Source organism: Erinaceus europaeus, chromosome 1, assembly GCF_950295315.1.
Source record: "Erinaceus europaeus chromosome 1, mEriEur2.1, whole genome shotgun sequence".
Classification (NCBI taxonomy): domain Eukaryota; kingdom Metazoa; phylum Chordata; class Mammalia; order Eulipotyphla; family Erinaceidae; genus Erinaceus; species Erinaceus europaeus.
Window position 1 is genome coordinate 9,403,287 of NC_080162.1, and position 24,169 is coordinate 9,427,455.

Consider the following 24,169-nt stretch of genomic DNA (forward strand, 5'->3'; position numbering starts at 1 on the left):
AGAGGAGAGAAACACAGCTGCTGCTGCTCTGTAGCCCCACCTTTGGGATTCCCTAATTTTCATCTTTTATTACTAATGATGTTAAGTAGTTTCTTATGTATTGACTGTGCATTTGCATATCTCCTAATGTGAGATGGTCAAATAGTAAACCCATCTTGTGACTGGATTCTTCGTTTCATTGGTGGCTTAAATTAGTTGAATTGCCAGTGTAGTTTATGTGTACAAAATGCAAACCCTTTGACTAGTACACACACATACACATATATGTATATTTATCTCGATATCATCAAAAGAGCAGAGCTTTTTATTTTAGAAGGAGACCAGTTTATTTTTTTTAGAATCTTTATTTTTATGCTTTCCTTGCCCATAATAGGGCAGAAGGTTTCCTTCAATGTTTCTTTTAAAAAGTTTTTAGTTTTTGCATTTATATTTAAGTCTGTGATCTACTTTGCTTCTTCATTATTTGTTATCTGCTGGAGGCCAAAGCTAACATTCATTTTTCTTACTTGTATACACATCTCTTCTACCACCATTTTATTAAGACTATCCTATTCTTATTTGTCCTGTCTTCTTTCATAAAAATCAATTGACACATATGTGTGAATCTATTTACTGGAATTTTATTCTGATCCACTGAACTACTGGCATCTAGCCACATGCCAATACAACACTATCTTGGTTATTTATACTTTCTAATAAGTCCTAAAAATATAGTAGCATAGGGCCTCCCACTTCGATATCACAGAACATTCTTTTTTACAAAGGTGTTTTTGTTGCAATCTTAATTTTTGACTGAACTATGTGATATGTTAAGCTATTATACACCAACCTTTATTTTGGTATTTTATAGGACTGAGTCAGTGAATATCAACACATGCATGTAGAGACGCAGTACCTTCTCTCTGTTCTGCATGGTTTACTTTTGAAAGTGCAGCTAATCGTTCTTAGGCTGAGCTCCTTCAGTGGCTTGATTGTTTATGATTCATGTAGTATGATCCATAATATCGCCCCATACATTAGACTGCTATCACATTACACTTTTTGCACTTACTCATTCACAGTGGGTCTCAGAATCATAATTAGATTGCCTATGCTTCTCTTCAAATTTCAGTCAGCTCAATTCTTAAACATTTCGAGTAGTCACAGCCCAGCCAATCTGCTGTCAATGCTGATTTTCTTAATCTGAAAGACAGCATCTGAATTCTGACCTTGCCAGAACTTAGATGCAGAATAATCACCTTTATGACATGTACAAATGCCACTGCACATTTTGATTGCATTCTCACTGTGACAGAGTAAATCTAATTTCTGGTCCTCTCTCACTGAAACTTTTATTCTGTTTTATTAATTCATAACTTAAGTTAGATGTTATGAATCTTCCTTTCCACACCATCACTATATGAGATGTTCTCAAAGTAAATCATTAAGGCTGGTTTTCGTCCATTTTCAATTATTTATTTTTTTTAATAAAGCTCAAATGAATGAACTAACTTAAAATGCAGCATTTGGAAGAATATGTATACACAGTTCATCTGAGGAATGGAATGACCAGAGGGAATTGAGAATTAAGATCAGAAGGAAAAGAAGAGGAGAATTTTTGTTCCAGAATTAATAAAAATGGACTGAAGAGCAAAGGAGTAGAAATTCCTAGACACAAAGGTACATTTTGATCCCAGCAGTCTTTCCCAGTCTTTCCTCCCTAGCCATGGTGCTATTGTTTTGTCAGTCTTATCAGCAACCTAAATCTACATCTGAAAGCTCCCAGCCAACCCAGATAACCCTCAGTGTGACTCCACAGATCATCACTTCTATTTCATTCTGCAGATTGACTATCTCTTTTTTATTAGTTAAAAAATTATTATTTTATTTATTTACTTATTTATTGGACAGACACAGCCAGAATTTGAAAAGGAAGGGGGTAATAGAAAGAGAGAGAGACAGACTGTGGTCCAGGAGGTGGAGCAATGAAAAGGCTTTGGACTTTCAAGCAGGAGGTCCTGAGTTCGATCCCCAGCAGCACATGTGCCAGAGTGATGTCTGGTTCTTTATCTCTCCTCCTATCTTTCTCATTAATAAATAAAGAAAATATTTTTTAAAAAAAAGAAAGAAAGAGACAAAGAGACACCTGCAACTCTGCTTCGCCATTCACAACGCTTTCCACCTACAGAGGGGGCTGCAGTCTCAAACCTGGGTCCTTATGCATTGTAACATATACTCTCAACCAGGTGTGCCACCACTTGGCCCCCAGATTGGCTACCCTTTACCTTAATTTATGTTCTTAAAAATACAGAGGACAATAGATAATATGTTCTTCCTGCCACAAGATCGTGTGTAGACTCTTTAGTGATGGAACAAATGCAGTATAACAACAGTCTCACTGATCCATAAGGAAGCCATCTTGCCACCAAGCTCCTGAGTGTACACTAGTAAAAATATTAAGCCAGGTACTGACTATGAAGAAATTTGGATTAAATGCTGGAAAGTATCACTGGCAAAAGAAAACAGTCATCTTACTTACTACAAGCTGACCAAATAGATGGAATCAAGCTCATTTCCACAGTCTCTACAAGTAAGCCAAATCTGTATGTATTCCCAGATTAGTCATACTCAATAACAGGATTGTCTAACTTCCTGATAACCTCTAAATTGAAAAGAAATAAGAAATCTTTAGAAATAATCTAAAACATTTACAAATGCAAAAGTTGAGAATCAGAGAATAGTTAAGTAACTTTTATAACACCACAAGCAAATCTAGCCAAAAAGTAATTGATATCAGCTTCTACTGGTATCTTATCAAATCACAGTATACCAAGAATATATTCGATACTCTCACCTTTCCCAAATTCCCTTGGGGACATTGTCTTTATCTTGGCAGAAACATTTCTAGATATACAAATGAGAATGCTACTTTTCAGTCAACAAGAAGCATAAAATTGTAAGTACTTTCTGAGAACTGACAGAATCATTGATTTCAGGATTCATATATAAATATTTAATGCTATGTGGAATTAGAGAGAAAAACTACAATGTCAAGAGTTAAAATAACTAACTTCACCTATGAATATGAATACCTACTTTAGCTAGTTAAAATTATTCTTATTAATTTCTTATCAATTGATTTTCATTTTACTCTACATAGAAAAACTTGCTGAGTCTATCAAAAAAGTGGTAACAGCAATTCAAAGATTGTTTCATTAGCCATATTACAAAGTAACACTAAACAGCTTCATCAAGTTCCATTTAGAATATTCTAGGAAAAGGTAATTTTATTCTTTTTTAAATATTTATTTATTTATCATTGGATAGAGACAGAGAGAAATTTAGAGGGGGAGAGAGAAACGGAGACAGAGAGGGAGAGAGACAGAGAGATACCTGCAGCCCTGCTTCACCACTTGTGAAGCTTTCCCCCTGCAGGTGGGGACCAGGGGCTTGAACCCAGGTTTTTGCACACTATAGTGTGTGCACTTAACCAGGAGCGCCACCGCATGGCCCCAAGATAGTTGTATTCTAGTCCCCTGCATTGAAAAATAATAAAAATGTATTGGTTTTCTACCTTGTACTGATAGATTCTTTGAAAAAAAAGTTATAGTCCCAAAGATAGTTATTAATAATAATATTCATATATTACTATGCATACGTCTATGTTCAATCTTAAAGAATAAAAATAAAGTGCTCGCTTCTATCTCTTATATTGCCAGGATTTATCAGCTGATAAAGAAATCTTTCTTCATTATCTTCACTGTAAATAGTCTTACATGAGACATAACCACCTAGAACGCAAACCAGCAATCATGCTGAAAATTCCACGATTTTGAAAGTCAAAGGTACTGTGACACTGCTTCTCATAAAATGAATTAATAAATACATTTAGCAAAAAAGGCTATAATCCCACACAGATATTTATATATTAGAATTATTCACCTGGAAATGAAAGCTAGTTATTTCATTAATCATTTATTCTCACTAATGGATGAAACCAAGAACGAATGTATTCTACTCAACCGAGAGGCAAACAGATGAAATTTATTTTTGGAGCTATGCATGCTCTCATTCACATTCTAATTTGGAAAGATATGATCTGCCCAAAGGCAAGACAAATATAATGTCTGAGATCACCATAACACAAAATCCCTGAACATCACTGGAAGAATGTACTTCTTTACAACTGCATATTCCCAGACAGAAAGTATCATTTTTTTCAAAGTAGAAGATAGTTTATAGGACAGACTACTGATATATTCCAAAACTAACAAGGTTTGGGACTGTGTTTGAAACAACAGACCTGAGTCATTACAACCATTTTAAATCTGGTTTTATGCTTACTAGAGTAAGTGAGTAAAGTCAGTGAGTAAAGCAATCATCATCCTTTTGATTTATTTGTTTTATTACTGCCAGTCTCTAAAGATGCCAAAGTAGCAAGAGGAGTAGGGAAGCTGTTACCTGATTACTCATCAGTAGGTAATAATTTCAGTTCAGGTAAGCATGGTCTGTATGACCAGGCTTTTATTTACAAAGAGCAGCATATTTCCTGCCACCATACTCATTTTAAAATGGCTTCTGCTTGGTATATTGCACCAAAGTAAAAGACTCTGGGGTGGGGGGCAGAGTTCAAGTTCTGGCAGTGAAGGGCCTAGAGGGGGTTGAATTATTATTTGGAAAACTGGGAAATGTTACACACATACTAACTATTGTATTTTACTGTTGACTATAAATCATTAATGCACCCAATAAAAAAATGGCTTGTGTATCCATTTTCCATTTTCACACTAATTAATAAACCATTAATGTTCAAAGATGTCCATTTTACCAAAAGGAAGTATTGTTATAGGGGGACATGGGGGACAGGAAGGTTGATGCTTACTTCCCCCCATTCCCAAAGTCAATCTCAACAGTGATTTTCAAAAAGAGCATGATTATTCAGGTAAATTAAACTTTTATTGAAAACAAAACATGTCATCTATTGATGGACATTTAGGCTGCTTCCACTCTTTGACTATTGTAAATAATGCAACTATGATAATATCCCTTCAAATAAGAGTCTGAGCGTTCATTGCACAATGCCCAAAAGTGGTATTTCTGGATCATAAGGTACTTCCATTTTTATTTGTTGAAGAATTCTCCATACGGTCTTCCAAAGCGGCTGCACCAGTTTGCATTCCCACCAGCAGTGTAGCAGAGTCCCTTTTTCTCCACAACTTCTTCAATACCTGTCATTTCCTGGTTTGTTGATGTAAGTCAACCACTGTGAGATGGTATCTCAGTGTAGTTTTAATTTGCATTTCTCTAAGGATAAGTGAAGTGGAGTATTTCTTCATGTGTAGATGGGCCATGTGTACCTCCTCTTTAGAAAACTGTTTAGTTCCTTGGAGCTTGAACTCCCATGGAGTGGATCCAGCTGGGAGATAAGTCACCGACCCTCCCTCTCTGGCTCTAAGTGGCCCAGAGATCTGAAAAGAGGCATTGGGGAGTATTCTGGTACAAACACTCATTTAATGATCCAAAAGCATTTGAGAGAAGAATAGGGTTAAACCAGTAAGGTGAGATAGAGAAGGAAGAACAAGGCTTGATGTAAATTAAGGACATCAAAGACCACTTTTGATACTTTGAATATACCATCCTGCAATGGACCGCTACAGCGGAAGAGCAGCAGGAAGGATCAGGGAACTCTGAAGGTGACCAACTGGGTGGGTCAGGAGTCGGCGCAGGGGAGAACAGAACACACCACACTCTGTTGGAGGGTGAATCTGAACTCAATTTTTATTCAGCCAGTGAGAGTTTATATATCTTTCAGTCTTACATAAACAATATCTGAAACAGAAAGTAAAGCTCATTTCTTGATTAGATGGCCTTGCGGTTTTACACAGTAATGTCGTACTTTATGGGGTGATGCATTTCTGAGTAATAGGCTTAGCAGATAGTATTTTACGTAAAGTTTTAACATATTTCATAAGAGGAGGTGAGTAAGTATTATTAAGAATTTTTCCTAAAACTTTATATATTTGATGACCCATAACTTTGTCTACCTCATTTCTTGTTCATCTGTATCTAATCTGGGAACAGGAGCTGTTCATCCCCAATTACACGGCATCATTACAATGTACATAATGAAAACAATAATCAGTTTCCAATTTAGATCTGCTCAGGATGCCAAGACCCACTCCCAGAATTCTTCCTCCTTAAAGAGAGTTTTCCTGGCTGCTGACCCAGTCAGACCCATCATTCTGGAGTTGAGTGGGGCGTGGCAGTTTTCTTTTTACTTTCACTTTACTGTAACATTCTTTTAGTTTCATCTACACACTCTCAAGTATGATTATCTCTCTTAAAACTTAACTCAATTTTACTTGATTAGAACTTCTGCTTTTATACAGTTTCACAGTTACATAAACATTGGTACAAAATGAAAGCAAAAGTAAGTACGGGGGTTTGTAGTTTTGCCTAGAATCACAGTTCCTGCTCTGTACTGTTCATGCAGCACTATTTGGTTTTAGTTAATTTGTTTTTCCCTTGACATTTGTATAATAAGCTGGCTATCAGTGACTTTATTGTTTGTCATGCAAATTCTTTTGGCTAGGATTTTTGGAGCATGGGTCTTATGAGTGCACGCCTAGTAACAGCTGATGGATCATGACCGTATTGTGGATGATTCCTCATCTAGATTCTATAAACAGTTGATATTAATCATGAGAAATGTCACCTATTTTGTAAGCAGGGCCATGGTCAGTCATGACTGTGGAGCTATACTTTTTGGGTTTATAGGTTTATTATGTTTGTGTGGGGGTTGCCATCTTCTAGTCTTAGGGGATTTATTGTTAGAAGCAGTAACTCTAGAATTGCTTTAAGTAAAATTTTAAGCATGAGTTGTAAGTATAGTTGCTTTTCTGCCTGCAGTGGAAAATTCCTGTAAAAAGGGGGGCTAGACAAAACCCACACCCCAAGATATAAGCCACCTGTTGTTTGTCTTAAAGAGAATAGCTAGCCTAACCAAGTCCTTGAAACCCAACCACTTGCTCAAGGTCGAGGGAGCTGATAGCCAGGTGGTCTTAGCTGACAACAAGAAAGTGTAGTGACCCTATTTTGCATAAAGGCTTGAAATTAGACAATTCTTATAGGCTGCTTAAGGTACTGCAATGTCTGAAATGATTGGATCCTGCGTTTTCTGTAAAATGCTATTGAGTGTGTGATAAAATTCTAGTTTTAGATATTCCCCACCCAAAATGTATTCTAGAATCCTATAAATTGTGTGGTTTGAGCCTTGTTCAGGGTCGAGCTGGTAGACTGCTGACAGTCACCTCTCGGCCTGCATTCAAGTTCGTAAATAAATATCTTTTGCTTCCTTGCAGTGGATGATGGTTTGATTTTTGCTCTCTAACATTTATCATGCATAGGGGCTGCTTCTGGAAAGTTACCAGGTTCTCAAGCTACTACAGCTAGCTCAATCATCAGAATCATCAAAACATTCCAACATAGATTCCCTTTGCTGCATCCTAGCCCGTTCCCGGGGATGCAGCTTCCTTGAAGTCTGTCATCCTCATGGCCTTGGCAGCTGACCTTGTCAAGCTCCACGGGGGGTCAAAGCATGGGGCGCCACACCATCCCATTCTCTTCTTCCTTATAGGGTTTATGATGAGGAGTATAATGAAAACACAGTGGTTCTGTTTCTGCATGAGACTTTCTTCCTTTCCCTAGCATCCTTCAATATTTGTTCCATGTCCTTGTTTTAGACAGTTTTACAATGGTGTGTCTTGGTTTGTATTGTTTTGAATTCAAGACATTCATTTCTTAAATTTCTATATTTTGAACATTGCTCAGGTATGGAAAAAAGTTTTTTTTCTGCTAAAATTTTGTTGAAAATGTTCTCAACTCTCTCACTCTCCTCTTCCTCAGAGATCCCAATAACTCTGATGTTCATCCTTCTGATGAGATCTTCTATTTCATAGAGAGGTGCTTCATTTTCATTAAACCTTTCCTTTCCACAAGTTTTAAATTTGCAAAGTGTAATGGCTGTCTCTTCTAGCATTGATATTCTCTCCTCCACCTGATTAAGTCTACTTCTAAGGTCTCTTACCTCAAACTGAACTATATTCAAAGTGTCTTTTAGGCCCTGAAGTTCTGTTTGAAATTTCTTCTTGTCTTTTTTTTTCTTTACTTTGGAATTCTTTGGTAAAATAATATTGAGTTCTTGAACCTTACAGTTAGTTTTTTAATTAATTTTATAATGAGTTTTCTGAACTCAATCTCTGCCATTTTTTCTAGATCTGTGTTTCTGTTCCCTTGAGGTTTCTGTCGCTGCTATCTGTGTATTTCCAGTTTTCATATTTAGAGTTCTTTCATTGTGCTAGCAGGAGGCGTTAAGGGCTAAAGTGTTAGATTTCCCTATTTATGCATCCTTGATAAGCAGAAGAGATTTTATCCTGTGTCACCAGGGTAATTTAATGTCTTTGATATCAGTATAGGGTCTTCCTGCTATTTTTCTAGCCTCTGGGAAGGGGCTTACAGCCTTGGAGAATTCCTTTCTTCTTAAGTGTTAAAAATAAAATAAAAGCAAGGCTTATATCCTCAAAAATTCCCTGCCTTCCTTCCTTCAAACATGTGTCCCCTCTCACTTCTGATCAGTCTTGCCTGTACACACTTACAGCTAAGTGAGTTACTTGAATCATAGTTGTGAGAGAGGGGAGATTTTATCCTGAGATACCCAGCCAATTTAGTGTCTTTGATGTCAATATAGGGATTCTTTGCTGTTGTTCAAGCCTCTGCGGCTTGGGTTGTTTCTCAAGAAATCCTGATCCTTTTGTTGAGTTTTCAATGCTTGTCCTAGTTGACTAGGGAGAACAAAGTGAGTCTGCTGTTACTCCATAGCCATGCCTCTGGGAGTGAAGCCCATGTAACACTTAATGAACATGCACCAGATTTTGTTGGTTTGGTGACCAAAATGCCATGAACCTGGGGGTCGGGCAGTAGCACAGCGGCTTAAGCGCACATGTCACAAAGTGCAAGGACTGGCGAAAGGATCCCAGTTCAAGCCCCTGGCTCTCCCCATGCAGGGGAGTGGCTTCACAAGCAGTGAAGTAGGTCTGTAGGTGTCTATCTTTCTCTCCTCTTCTCTGTCTTCCCCTCCCCTCTCCATTTCTCTCGGTCCTATCCAACAATGACGACATCAATAACAACAATAACTACAACAAGGGCACCAAAAGGGAATAAATAAATAAATAAATATTTCAAAATAATCTTTAAAAAAATACTATGAAATTACTATGCATTACCAAACTTAATAAATATGTCAGGATTACAGCAGTGATATGTTTCTGAATAAGCAAGCATTTTTCCCAGAGTATGTCTACCAGACTCCCAACACCAGATATTCTTTTTTTTAATATTTATTTTATTTATTTATTCCCTTTTGTTGCCCTTGTTGTAGTTATTATTGTTGTTGTCGTTGTTGGATAGGACAGAGAGAAAAATGGAGAGAGGAGGGGAAGACAGAGAGGGGGAGAGAAAGATAGATACCTGCAGACCTGCTTCACCGCCTGTGAAGCGACTCCCCTGCAGGTGGGGAGCCAGGGTTCGAACCAGGATCCTTATGCCGGTCCTTGTGCTTTGCGCCACCTGCGCTTAACCCGCTGCGCTACAACCCGACTCCCCCAACACCAGATATTCTGTTGAGTTACATGATAAATAAATGTACCACAGGACTACAAAATAAGTGGAGTTATATGGCTATGTATAAAGGAAAGATTGTCCTTAACAGTTAAATTATTAAAGTCTTACATTTTAAAAATGTAAGTAGGACTTTAAGGAGAAACAATGATTTACTGGTGATTCTTTTTGTATCTCTTGTTCTTCCATGAGTTTTAGACTTTATTAGCACTAATTCTATAATGCTATCACTCTAGTATGATTATTTGACACAGAGATCTAAGTTATCACACCCTGTCAAATTAAAATGTTATATCAGTTTAACAAAAAAACAGAAATTACATATAATTTTAGAATCTTTGTACCTTTTACTTAAAAAAAAATGAGATCACTACTTCACCAAATCATTTTCTATGATCAGAGCTAAGTGAGCATAAAAATGTGAAGTGTGATGTGCATCTGATATTACAAGTGTGTCCACTCACTCATCATTTCTTACATGATTAGGGACCTAGCATGGAATCTTTGAAAAAAATTAAATTAACATTCTCATCTTCCAGTAACAAGAAGTTCAATATTTCAGACTCAAGATCCGACATCTGATGATGGTGTTGGCTCAGTCCATCCACAGGCACTTATGCCAACAACTAGCAGTGCAGAGCTGGCAAATGAAATTCTTTTCAAGCTGGCCCTTAGCCAGTGACCCAGTAAATAATCTTCCTCAAACCCACTTTTAACAGAGGCCAGGCATCATTTTAAAACTGATTTGGGTTTTGGTTTTCTGTAAGTCGGAAGTCACAAATGTTACCAAACTGAAGAGTCTGTTCAAAATATGATAGGCCTCTGTTAATATTTAGTTCCATAGTTCCCCTTGAATTCTTCCAATGACACGGACTTTGACCTGATATGGATGAGAGTGCGAATAGAGTCCAGTGCCAACACCCTTTCTGTGAAAAACTCAAATCCCCTTGTAAACTATAATCAGTTAGGAAACATAAATATAAATCATTCGGTTTATTTTCTCATTTTGTTCCCAAGAAACAGTTCTGAACCCAAGTGGTGCATTACTTAATAGAATCACTAATAAGGACTGACAAAACAGCTCATCTGGATAGTGAGTGCACCATGTCCACAATCACTCATGTTCAGTTCTGGTCTCTGCTGCATTGGAGAACACTTCAGTGTTATGCTAACTTCCTCTGTCTTGATATTCTACCTGAAAAAGTCAAAATGGAGTGAGGAGATCCCAGGAAGGAACAAAACAAACAAACAAATAATTCACTACTTAGGCACAAAGAGTAAGAAGAAGCACTGTCGTGTTCAAACAGAGAAGTCTGAACACAACTGAAGCTAAAATCCACCCTGCTTCTGTGGAATCCATGGGTGATTATATTATAAGGCTTAAAATCCCATCTCATTGTATTTGACACACTTAAGCTCAACTAAATGGAACAAAAGAATAAGGGGGAGATCCATCCCTCTTAAAGAATGTGTTAAGTATTTTCAAAAGCTTAGGTGATTCAGAAGTGCTCTTTTTAAAATCAATTTCAAATTAAAATGAGTTAGGGGAGAGAAAGTCGATTTTGCTTAAAAAAAAAAACAAAACCATATAATGATCTCAAAGATTTTATCATAGCAGTTAATGTTTATAGATTTCAGACTATTTTTTAGAGTGACTATTCACATACCTAGGACTTGTGATTTCCACAAGATTATATATTTGTAAAGATGCCTAAAACAAGGAAGCTAAATGTCATACTCTAGTGAGACACAGAATAAAACGCATGACTTCTAAATTAAAACCAATTGTTTAGATGACTTTCTTAGGAATTTTGCCTTCACAATTGTATTTAGTTATATAATAAAAACATAAACATGCTGAGAATATTGATACTCTCATGTCCTGGAAGTAAGATACGTGTGATGAACAGAGAAATTGCCCAGTAACTGATAAAGGGTACCCAGTTGTCATGTAGAATATAATTAGATTTTTACATTAGATTTTACATCAGAATTAATTCTTCTGTTGAAGGTTCCCTTAAATATAAGTGAAATGTAGGCACATATTTTTATTACACTAAGGCGTACACACACATACACACATAAAGCTTATTTCAAGAATCCGGGAACAAGGTCATAAATTTTATACTCTGACACCCTTACAGTACTCATTTGTCTTAGCTACTCATCTCTACTGTGGTAGTAACAAAGTAGCTCTAGGAAATAATTAAGTAAGGCCCAAGAGATAGTTGATCTGGTGGAATACACATATTACCAAGCCTGAGGACCTGAGTTCAAGCCCCCTGGCTACCACAGGGGAGAACCAAGCAAAAGCTTCACAAGCAGTGAAATTGTCCAGAGTATTTTCACCTGTCTCTAACTTCGTATTCCAAAAAAAAGAAAAAATTAAGTAAGTAAATAGGTATAGCTATTTTTTTTTTTTAGCGAAATCTTAGTTAAACTGCAGTCTGAGGGTCAATTTTTGTCTCCAGGAACAACACCTATTTCATCCAGTGACCTAATTAAGATCCATGTAAAAATAAGACTGTAAAATAATAAAATGTGGGAGTCGGGCTGTAGCGCAGAGGGTTAAGCGCAGGTGGCACAAAGCACAAGGACCTGCATAAGGTTCGAGCCCTGGCTCCCCACCTGCAGGGGAGTCACTTCACAAGCGGTGAAGCAGGTCTGCAGGTGTCTATCTTTCTCTCCCCCTCTCTGTCTTCCCCCTCCTCTTTCCATTTCTTTCTGTCCTATCCAACAACAACAACGACAACCATAACTACAATAACAAAACAACAAGGGCAACAAAAGGAAATAAATAAATTTAAAATAATAATAATAATAAAATGTTCATACTTTCCTGGATCTAGAGTCTATAGAACATCATGAAAGATAATTATAAACTAGCCAAGTAGTAAAGTTACAAAGCATGGAAATGTGTCACAAATAACAACACATGGCTCACTGTTGGGACTAGTGTTCAAGGTCAACCTCTCAGGCCCCCCGAGAAGGGGGATAGCCGGGAGGGGCGACATGGGTACACCATGACCTTTGGCTGCGCTCTGCAAATTCCCCTATTATTGTTCATGTCTGGCTAGCTGATATGGACTTGGTGGCATGTAGCTGCTCCCCTGTTAGTGCTCTGCTGATTCTGGCAGGACTTATTAATCTTAAAATACAATAGCCGGCTGCTAAATAATCGTAGTATAGTGTGTGAAAGTAAGCAAATCCAGTAACCACTCCCCTGTTTTACTGTTATGCTCAGTTGATCATATTCCTGGAACTAGCTACATACAGGACAATAGTAATGAGAACATAGCAGCTGTAGAAGAATAAGTTTGTAAGTAAATCATTAGAGGAGGACAGCAAAATCCGGTAATCGCTTGATCTTTACCATAACTGGTAATCGATTGATCTTTAACTAACTGCCAGTAAACCATGATACCTTGTGTAATCTTGTATTGTGTAGAACTGTCTTGTGTGATCTTGTATTGTGTAGAACTGCTTGCTTTCTGTATAAATTTTGGTGGCTCAGAAATAAAGTTGTTTTGTCTTTGGCATGGCCTTCCCTACCTCATTAATCTCTCATTCCTTCTCTCAGGCTTATCATTGGACTTTACTCCGTGCAGGACGCGGAGACTACAGCTTACAGTCAGTTCCCATCACATCAAAGATGGAAGAGAAGGATCTGAAATCCTCTTGAAATGAGTAGTAATTTTATGTGTGCCTTATTCTTCAAGGACATCAACCTGCTTTTCTTCAAGACAGAGAGAACATAGAGGTTTGAAATTCTTTCATAAATTGAACCAACCATTCATGTAAAATACAATAAATTTTAATCCACATCCTTTTTGAGAATTTTAATTTGAAAAGCTCCAGACATGAAATTATTCCCCTTTGAATTTTCCTTGCCAGATATCTGGAGAAACAGTACAGTTCTATAATCCCATTTGCTTACTGTTCTCTCATCCCAAAATCAGACACTGCCTTTCATTCCTTTTGCTTTAACGAATTACATGGTAAATTGGTTCTCTGAAACGTGAGCCTGAGCTATCCCTCAATTAACTTGTTAAATTAAATATCAGCTGTGCCATCAAGGAATTCTATTCTGGTGAACAATTAAATTTAACAAGCATTATTGTGTCTGTTCGTTCTGGCATGACAAATGTAACACTTTCGACATCAAACTTTAATAAAATGTTAACATATACTCCAATTCAGCCTGAGAATATAAATTGCATCCAGTGGGAAGAAAGACTCTTCGCCTGGGGTTATACCCCAAGGACTCCATAACACCCAACCAAAAAGAGGTGTGTACTCCTATGTTCATAGTGGCACAATTCATAATAGCTAAAACCTGGAAGCAACCCAGGTGCCCAACAACAGATGAGTGGCTGAGAAAGCTGTGGTATATATACACAATGGAATACTATGCAGCTATTAAGAACAATGAACCCACCTTCTCTGACCCATCTTGGACAGAGCTAGAAGGAATTATGTTAAGTGAACTAAGTCAGAAAGATAAAGATGAGTATGGGATGATCCCACTCATCAACAGAAGTTAACTAAGAAGATCTGAAAGGGAAACTAAAAGCAGGACCTGATCAAATTGTAAGTAGGGCACCAAAGTAAAAACCCTGTGGTGAGGGGTAGACATGCAGCTTCCTGGGCCAATGGGGGGTGGGAGTGGGTGGGAGGGATGGTTCACAGTCTTTTGGTGGTGGGAATGGTGTTTATGTACACTCCTAGCAAAATGTAGACATATAAATCAGTAGTTAATTAATATGAGAGGGGGAAAATCAATTGTATGTCTCAAAGTTTCTCAAAACACGAACTGAATCTTTTTAATATATAGGCTGTGTATTTGATATGCGGACTCTCTCAAAAGCCTAGACCAAGTAGATTAGAAGCATCCAATAGCACAGCTATATACAAGATACTGGATACTGTACAGCAAACCCTAACAAAAGGACTTTTCAAAGTTAACCCAATTACCAAATAATGTGATGATAACATTAACTATCGATTGTGTTTTTGAACTGTAAGACAGCAGAAACCTCACATCTCCACTATAGAGCCCCTACTTCCCCCAGTCCTGGAACCCGTGGATAGGGCCCACTTTCCCGTATGCCTCTCCCAATCCATATCAAATAATATTGCATCCGCCGATCACAACCTAACCAACGTAACGATTGCCACCTCAACATGCTTCACCTCAGACTGTGTCCAGAGACTTCACGTGTGAAATGACAACCCTTCAGCTTCATTACTCGGGTGAGACCTTTCCTTTTATAGTACACTCTAATTTCATCTCAGGTGGTTCACTTTCTAGCAAAGTCCCATAACCTAGATATACACCAGTTTCTGTGAGAGAGAACTTATGTTCACACGTATCCATAAACTACTGCAAAATATATACCTGAAAGCAGAAGTACACTAGAGTTTGCAGTGAGTACCTCCCTAACACTTCCTCTCCACTATTCCAAGCTTGGGATCCATGATTGATCAACAATTTGTTTGGCTTCGTATGTTAACTCTCTTTTCAGCCACCAGGTTCCAGATGCCACCAGGATGCTGGCCAGGCTTCCCTGGATTGAAGACCCCACCAATGTTTCCTGGAGCTCTGCTTCCCCAGAGACACACCCTACTAGGGAAAAGAGAGAGGCAGACTGGGAGTATGGACTGACCAGTCAACGCCCATGTTCAGCGGGGAAGCAATTACAGAAGCCAGACCTTCTACCTTCTGTGACCCTCAATGACCCTGGGTCCATGCTCCCAGAGGGCTAGAGAATGGGAAAGCTATCAGGGGAGGGGGTGGGTTATGGAGATTGGGTGGTGAGAACTGTGTGGAGTTGTGCCCCTCCTACCTTATGGTTTTGTTAATTAATCCGTTCTTAAATAAAAAAAAAAAAAAAGAAAGAAAGACTCTTTGTGATACGTATTGAAGGAATAACGAAATCATGCTACTGTGGTGCATCTGAAGTTACTCAAAGTCTCTCTATTCATTCTAGCTCTGAAGTTACACTAGATGCAAATTCAGATTCCCACAAATATCCCTCTTTTTCCCACCCCAACTGGCAATGTAGTCATTTACTTGGTTTTTTCCCTAAGGATGGTGGACTTTATTTCGGCCATACTGTATGTCATGAACTCTCAAAGTCATTCTTAGGTTTTTGCATTTGTTTTTTCATCTACCTTAATTTTTAATCTTATAACCACAGATTTTCCTAATTACTTTTGTGAAAACATATCCTTTACCCTACCTACCCAGTCACTATGTTCCACTATCATTACGAACATCTGCTATTATCCTGTTTGTTTGTATCTATACTTGTCTATCCTACAACTCTTTTTCAGAATAGAAGATCTCTGAGAACAAGACTGTATGTTGTCTTGGCCTATGCTGCATATAGGACATGGAGTCCTATAAAGTCAACTTAAGTGACCTCTTTCTAGTTTTTGTTTCAAAATTTGAAGATAAAAATCAATTACTAAGTGATTTTCTTTGGATTCCAGTTATTATTTTTTTATACTATGGTAACATAAAATTTCTTAAATTACCATTATTGTCACATAGCTTTGCGCTAGCTCTGAAAGGGGAAAGAGGGCATAAGTTGGCAGTCTAATATTAGTGAACTACAAAAGATTGAAAGGATATCTCTTCAATAAAATCCCATATAAATGATGAATTAATAGGATGATGACAAGTCAGTAACATCAATTGTAACAAGCACAATCGTAACAAGTACATATCTCTAGGGAATGGCATTAATACAAGGGATCTTACTGGTGAATAAAGTTATTCTCAGAGTATTTAACTGTATTTTAATATATGTATTTAAATATTGCTGGGAACTGTGTTTTATTGGCTATGTTTTATTGACTATAAAGGAAGAAAAATTGTGGGCCATGTACATCTTGCCTCTTCTTTGTTTTTTTTCCCCTTTTGAATACCTGTGCCTGTTGCTGCCTTTGTCCCAGGACGGCTAATGAAGCTGAGTCCTGGTTAACTTTAGACTCAGGGCTCCTGCTGCATTGCTGGCTAATCTGTTCCTTCTCTCTGCCTGAATATTTCACAACTGCAGTTTTTAAGTACCTATTAAACCTGTCATTTTTTTTTCCCTGCAGGGTTATTGCTTGGCTCGGTGCCTGCACCATGAATCCACTGCTCCTGGAGGCCATTTTTCCCCCCTTTTGTTGCCCTTGTTGTTGTAGCCTCGTTGTGGCTATTATTATTGCCATTGTTGATGTTGTTCATTGTTGGATAGGACAGAGAGAAATGGAGAGAGGAGGGGAAGACAGAGAGGGGGAGAGAAAGATAGTCACCTGTAGACCTGCTTCACCACCCGTGAAGTGACTCCCCTGCAGGTGGGGAGCCGGGGTAAACCTGTCATTTTTATAAACCCTGCAAACGCACTCTCTAGTTTTTACAATATAATATATTCATTCAATATACTCAATAAATGGTTTGAATGTTTAATACACATGTTTATTTAACATATTCATTGAATATTCATTAGTTTAGTGATTTATTTGACTATTAAAATACTTAAACATATGTTTGTATTATAATCAAAACCAAAAAAAAAGTATATTATACGTGCTTGTCACATGGGCAAGACTGATAAACACCATCAGAGAAGATGGTCACATTTGATTTCATTTGATAGATGGACTTGAAGATACTTTCTTTGCTTTTAATCTTTACTCAATTTTATCACTAACAATAACATCAATAATAGTAGTTATATAGTTATACCTGAAAATATAGTTATACCTGAAAATTAAATAACATCTGTGTACTTTTCAAATCAATATAAAAAATCTTTTTCATTTGCTGAATGAAAAACAGTTTCAACCACAGCAGGAGATGTTGGAATTTACTGTGAGATATTATACTGGCTTCTGATCTTCAGAACTTATGATATAATAGAGGAGTTAATATGTACAAAAATTACTCTGCCAAGGAGTACAAGAAAAAGTTTCTTTAAGGACAGCAAAATTGTAGTTCTGGTTTAAAGTGGGCAAGAGGAAGCTAAAATTTGAATAAAAGTGGTATGCTTCACGGAGAGCAAGTTTCCCAATAGCTGTTTGAGAGAAAGAGATTGTCTCCATAGGTAATGTTGGGAATTAAAGAACTTCTTGTAGATGAAATTCTAATTACAATTTCCGTCAAACGTTACTGAGCTGTTAGCATAAGGAATTGGTTAGACTTACTAGGACCAGTTGGTGATGCACCTGGTGGAGTGCACAAGGACCTGGGTTCAAAGTCCCCATCTGCAGTCCTGCATTTTCAGTTAGAAAGGCTTCACAAGCAGTCGAGCAATGATGAAGCTGTTTCTCTTTCTACTACCTATCTCTTCTTCCCTCTCCATGTTTCTCTGTCCTATCAAATTAAACAATTTTTTAAATGAAAGGTAAATTTCTATAAAAGAACATTTCAGTCTATCTGTGAAACTTCTGACCAGGATATATCATTGTACAAAAAGGGAATTATTTAATGACTAGTATCAACCGTATCATAAGGGTGTGTGCAGAATCTTGACTCCTGCAGACTTCTCACCAACCCATCCACTGTCATTACAGATGAACAGTCCTGAGCTCTGCAGCATCAAGCCAACACATTTCACCTTATTTCACCACCAAAACTTAACAGGTAATACTCAACAATTACTAACATCTTAGTAGTATAACAGGATTAAAAGGGGAATATTCACTGTAGAAATAGACTACTCATGTTATAATTTTAGTTTTCCATCTACTGTAGGATTTTGAGCAAGTTATTTAGCCTCTAAGTCTTCCTTTTCTCACCTATAGCATGCCTGTGTTATTAAGGATTACCTCATAAAGAAGTGTGTAGGGAAGGGTGCCAGGCGGTAGTGCACCTAGTTAAGTCCATATAGTACTACAAACAAAGACTCCCAGAAGGAACCAGGTTGGAGGCCCTGATCCCCATCTGTAGCAGAGACACTTCAAGAGTGATGAAGAAGTTCTTCAGGTGTCTATCTTCTTCTCTCCCTCGTTACTCTCCCCCTCTTCTCTCAATTTCTCTCTTTCCTATCAAGTAAAATAGAAGAGAAAAAGAAATGAAAGGAAAAAGAAAAAAAATGACCACAAGAAATGGATTCACAGTGCTGGCACCAAACCTCAGCAAAAACTCTGGAAGCAAGAAAAAAAAGAATATATATATAAAAATTGTAGGTGACTAAATGAGACCCTGTACCTATTATATTCCTTAGAACAGTTCTTGACACATCTTAAGTGCAAGGTAAGGGTTATCATCAGAGGAGCCTTCTATGGGATCACTATTGAAAATGGAAGCTTCTGAGACTTAATGTTCATATGAAAACCTGTAAAAATTACTTTACTCAAGATTCTGGCATGTTGGTCTGCTTTTAAATTCTGCTTCTAAGACCCCTTCTGTTTCATTGGTTTAATCGCCCCTGCTTAACACTGTATTCTATTTACATAACCACTATTAACTAAGCACCACCCTGCCTCCAGGGCATTGATTTAATCCTCACTGTTTTGCACGCTTTTTCCTTCACCCCACCCCCTATCCTACATACATCCTCTTTGGACCTGACTCTTCCACCTCAGGATATATAAGGACAGGATTGTGATTAGAGATAGCTTAGACTGCACTGCATTCCACATGAATAAAGACTGAACTGCATACCACTCAGCCATGAGTCCCTGGTCGTCTCTCTCTCCCACCTGCAAAGCTAGCCCAGCACTGGCAAATAGTAAAAATTTCTGCCTTCTGCTGAGGGAATGGATAGACCTGTCAATGCCCAGGTCCAGTGAGAGAAGCAATTACAGAAGCCAGACCTTCTACCCCACAAAGGTCTTTGGTTCCTACTCCCAGAAGGACAGAGACTAGGGGGACCCTTCACATGGAGGGGAGGGGATATGGGACTCTGGTGGTGGGCATTGTATGAAATTTCCCCTCTCTTATCCCACAATCTTACTGAACATTATTAAATCACTACAAAAATAAAATAAAATAAAATGTCTGCTTTCCACTACAGCAGAGGTCCTCAGGAATGAAAGACTCATGTTTAGTTGTATGACCTTTGACCATTCTCCTAGTACACAAATGACTTAGGACCAAGCCACCTTTCCTCTGCTCTCCACCTTTTCTCTGAACTACAAAAGTCTGATGCACATAGAGCTCTGATGCACATAGAGCTATCTCTCTGTTCCACTGTGATGACCAATCCGGATGTCAATGACCAAACTGAATTGCTTCCCCTTGTCATGGACATGACACTTCCTTGCAACAACATCTTATACCCATGCTGCTGGCTGACATCAGTGAACACCAGCAGGTAGATCAAGTTTCAGATGCTAGACAAGGCAATATGTATTATTTTTTAATATTTATTTATTTATTCCCTTTTGTTGCCCTTGTTGTTTTATTGTTGTAGTTATTGTTGTTGATGTCATCATTGTTGGATAGGACAGAGAGAAATGGAGAGAGGAGAGGAAGACAGAGGGGGAGAGAAAGATAGACACCTGAAGACATGCTTCACCACTTGTGTAGTGACTCCCCTGCAGGTGGGGAGCTGGGGGCTCCAACCAGGATCCTTATCTGGTCCTTGCGTTTGCACCACTTAACCCATGGGCTAACGTCCGACTCCCAAGGCAATATGTATTCTACGTATATGGCTCAGGATGTCCCTAAAAACATTCTTTCAACCCCTAATATTAGTGCTGATCTTGTTTAAATCTAGTCAAATGTACCTGGAGTTTGACTCTCTGGCTCAAGCTGTTGTGGTATGGCTAATCACAGTTGAGGAAGAATAGTAAGAGTCAAGAGTCAAAGACCGAATCAGAATCAAAGCTCTCAGAGAGAAAAAAAAAAAAAAAAGGCTCAGTGTTGGGAACCTGAGACCCACCATCAGGCTTGCTAGTTCTTGAAGTACTTATACTTCTTTGGGAAGCCTTTTAAATTTAAAGATTTTCCTCATCAGACTTCATTGTAACCGATATTTTGTGATACAGTGCCACCTTGACTTGAACAATAAGTCAACAAATATTCCCCTGGCTAGTACTTAGCACAAATTCACAACAACATTTACTTGGTTATCAGCTTTCTGTACCTAGTGATATGCTCCCATCAAAAACTACAGCACAATGGGTGAAAAATAACCTGCTGTAGACCAGCTACTCATGTTCCCACAGCCCCACTCCCTACCCCACCAAATTTATAGTTTTTACGACTTCAGAGCCAGAATCTCTTACATTTATGTTATCACTGTTTCCTGGATGAGTTTGTTTTTTTTTTTGAGAGTGAGAGGGGGCACCAAAGCACTGCCATGTGCATTTAGGTCTCAAATCTAGGCCCTGCACACAATACAAGTGCCCTACCCAGAGTATGTATCTCTCTATACCCCTTCCTAATTCATACACTGACATCCTAAAGTCCTAAACCCCAAGGTGATGTTAGCTCAAGGTTGAGATTTTGAGAGGTAATTATGCTTAGAGAAAGCCTTTGTCGTAGTTCTGTATAATGAGGTTAGTACCTTCTAAGATGAGAAAGTGATCAGAACTGTTTTTCATTCTGACATGTAAGGATATAGCAAGAGGATAATCACCTATAAGCCAGAAAAAAGACTTTCACCAGACAATAAACATTCCAGCATCTTGATCTTGAACTTTCCAGACTCTAGAATTGAGGGATATATTTTTATTTGTTTATCAAAACCACCCAGTCTATAGTTCTTTTTACTATAATCATAATAATGCAAGCTCTTGCTCTCTCTATATATGGTCATAATGTTTTTATTGGGGGTTAAACAGTTTCCAGTCGACAGTAAATACAGTTGTTGATACATGTGTATTTTTTTCATTTTGCTGCAAAACACTCTTAAGCCCCCACCTAGGTCCTCCTCCACCATCCTGCACCAGGCAGGACCTTGTACACCCCTTTGCCCACCCCACCCTCTAGAGTCCTTTACTTTGGCACAATACAGTAAACCCAGTCCAAGTTCTGCTTTGTTTTCTCCTTCTGATCTTATTTCTCAATTCCTGTCTATGAGTGGGATCACCTTATATGCAGCCTCTTTCAATGCCTTATCTCACATAACATGATTCCAAACTTGGATTCATCCAAGATGAGGTGAAGAAGGTGAATTAATCATTCTTAACAGCAAGTAGTATTCCACTGTGTATTGTCAGGAACCATTTCTCTGCTTGATATATGATAAGCTTTGAAACAATGGAAGCCCTCGAGACAAGTTTTATTTCCCCTCTGGGCAGGCCATTTCCCCTCAGGTAAACCATTTATCAGTAATCAAGTGAGACAACACACAGTTGTGGTAATAAACATGGTTTCGGCCATTGTTTGTTGCAAGGAACATTCCACTTTGAAGTTTGCTCCCCCCCCTCCTCCTCCAGCTTCTCTGCCTCCCCCTTCCCCCTATGCTCCCCCTTTCCCAAAGCCTTATAATGCCTGTGAACACAATAAAATTTTGCAGCTTGATCAGAAACTTGTCTTGCTGTCGTTCTTTTGTGTCTCTTGTCCCTGTCATTCCAGGTCTTTTAGGTTCCTAGCCCCTGTTCACCGCCCCGCTATCAGGGCAGTGTATATAGACCACAACTTACTCAGGCACTCATCTTTTGTTGGACACCTGGGTTGTTTCCAGGTTTTTTGCTATTACAAATTGGGCTGCTATGAACATAGGTGTACATAGATCTTTTTGTATGAATGTGTTTGGTTCCTTAGGATATATCCTAAGGAAGGAATTGCAGGGTCATAGAGTAGGTCCACTTCTAGCTTTCTGAGGGATCTCCAGACTGCTCTCCACAGGAACGGGACCAATTGACATATACACCAGCACTGAAGGAGTGGAGTGTCCTTTTGTCCCCACAAGTTCTCCAGCATTTTTTGTTGCTGTCATTTCTGTAGTATGAAAATCTCCCAGGAATCAAGTGGTATCTCATTGTCTTTATTTGTATTTCTCTGACAATCAATGACTTGGAGTATTTTTTCCTGTCTTTTGACCTTTTGGATCTCTTCTTCAGTGAACATTCTGTTCATATTATAGGCATAATATTCGACAAAGAGTACATTAGAGAAGGAAAGCTGGGAATTTAGATAGCTCCCAATTTCTGAGAATAACTCTTTTCTTTTCCCACATCTATATTGCTTTGTAGAAGGAATGTTGTTTTATATAACTTGTTTCAGGGGCACAGTCCCACATTTCCCACAGTGTCAGTATGCCTTGCATTCAGTCAACCTGGCATCTTCCTGCATCATAGAGTACTAGATCCCAGCCCTGTTTAGTACCTTTTCTTTATATCCCTCTGAATCTTCTGATCTGTTGAGATAGAGCACAGTCCATTGAGGTTTCGCCCTGTGTTATCCCTTGCTTTGTTCCTTGGGCCCCAGCTGTTGAATGGGATTAGTCAGTATTTGTCCCTCTCCTTCCAGATTTATTTCACTCAACATGTGGGAATCATTATTACAAATAAATGTGCCTAACAAATTTGTACTAGATATAAGTCAGTACCTAAATTTCATGTGCAAACAAAGTTATTCTAAATTTCGAAGCTTTCTTTTTCTTTCCGTGAATTTAAAATCCTATAGAGAGTAAAACTCATTAAATTAAAGATCATTAACCTCAATAAAGGGTAATCCATTGCAGAAAATTGAGGACCAAGGTGAGGGAAGAGGAGGCCCTAAGGGAGTTGGGGATCATGGGGACCTAAGGAGAACAGGATGATGATTTGGTGATGGGTGACAAGGACTAGCACCCATCTTGAAGAACTACAGAAATGTATCCTCATGCAGGAATCATTTAATCAACATTCAACAAAAAGACACTGAAGTAGAAAAAAAATAAGTATCAGTAAATTCTAGCTAGAGATGTAAAGGTCTAGTCTTACATTACTTCTGCTACAGGACTTTGAAATCCTAAAGGACTTTTTCTGTTTTTCTGCGAAAGGACTGGGTGATGTCAGATAGAGGTCTTGTTAGACTAAACATTTCTCATCTTTGTAATAAGGACAGTGATGTCTCACAGAATTATCATACATAGCCCGTTGTAAAGAAAAACCAAATGTACTTGTAAAGGTATAAACTATTTCACTTAATAAAAAGTGAATTTCTATAAGCATGATTATTATTATCATCATGTTTATCAAGCAAATAATATCTTATTTTTAAGTTCATTGTTTCACAAAGTTACTGTTGGTATAAATCTTACTAAAGAGCATGAAAAGAGAAATTAAAGTCTTTCTTTTTTAAAGATATTATTTTTAAAATTTTTTAATATTTATTTTCCCTTTTGTTGCTCTTGTTTTTTATTGTTTTTGTTATTATTGTTGTTGTTATTGATGTCATTGTTGTTGGATAGGACAGGGAGAAATGGAGTGGGGAGGGGAAGACAGAGAGGGGGAGAGAAAGAGACACCTGTGAAGCTATCCCCTTGCAGGTGGGGAGCTGGGGGCTCAAACTGGGATCCTTACACTGGTCCTTGTGCTTCATGCCACATGCGTTTAACTTGCTGTGCTACCGCCCAACTCCCAA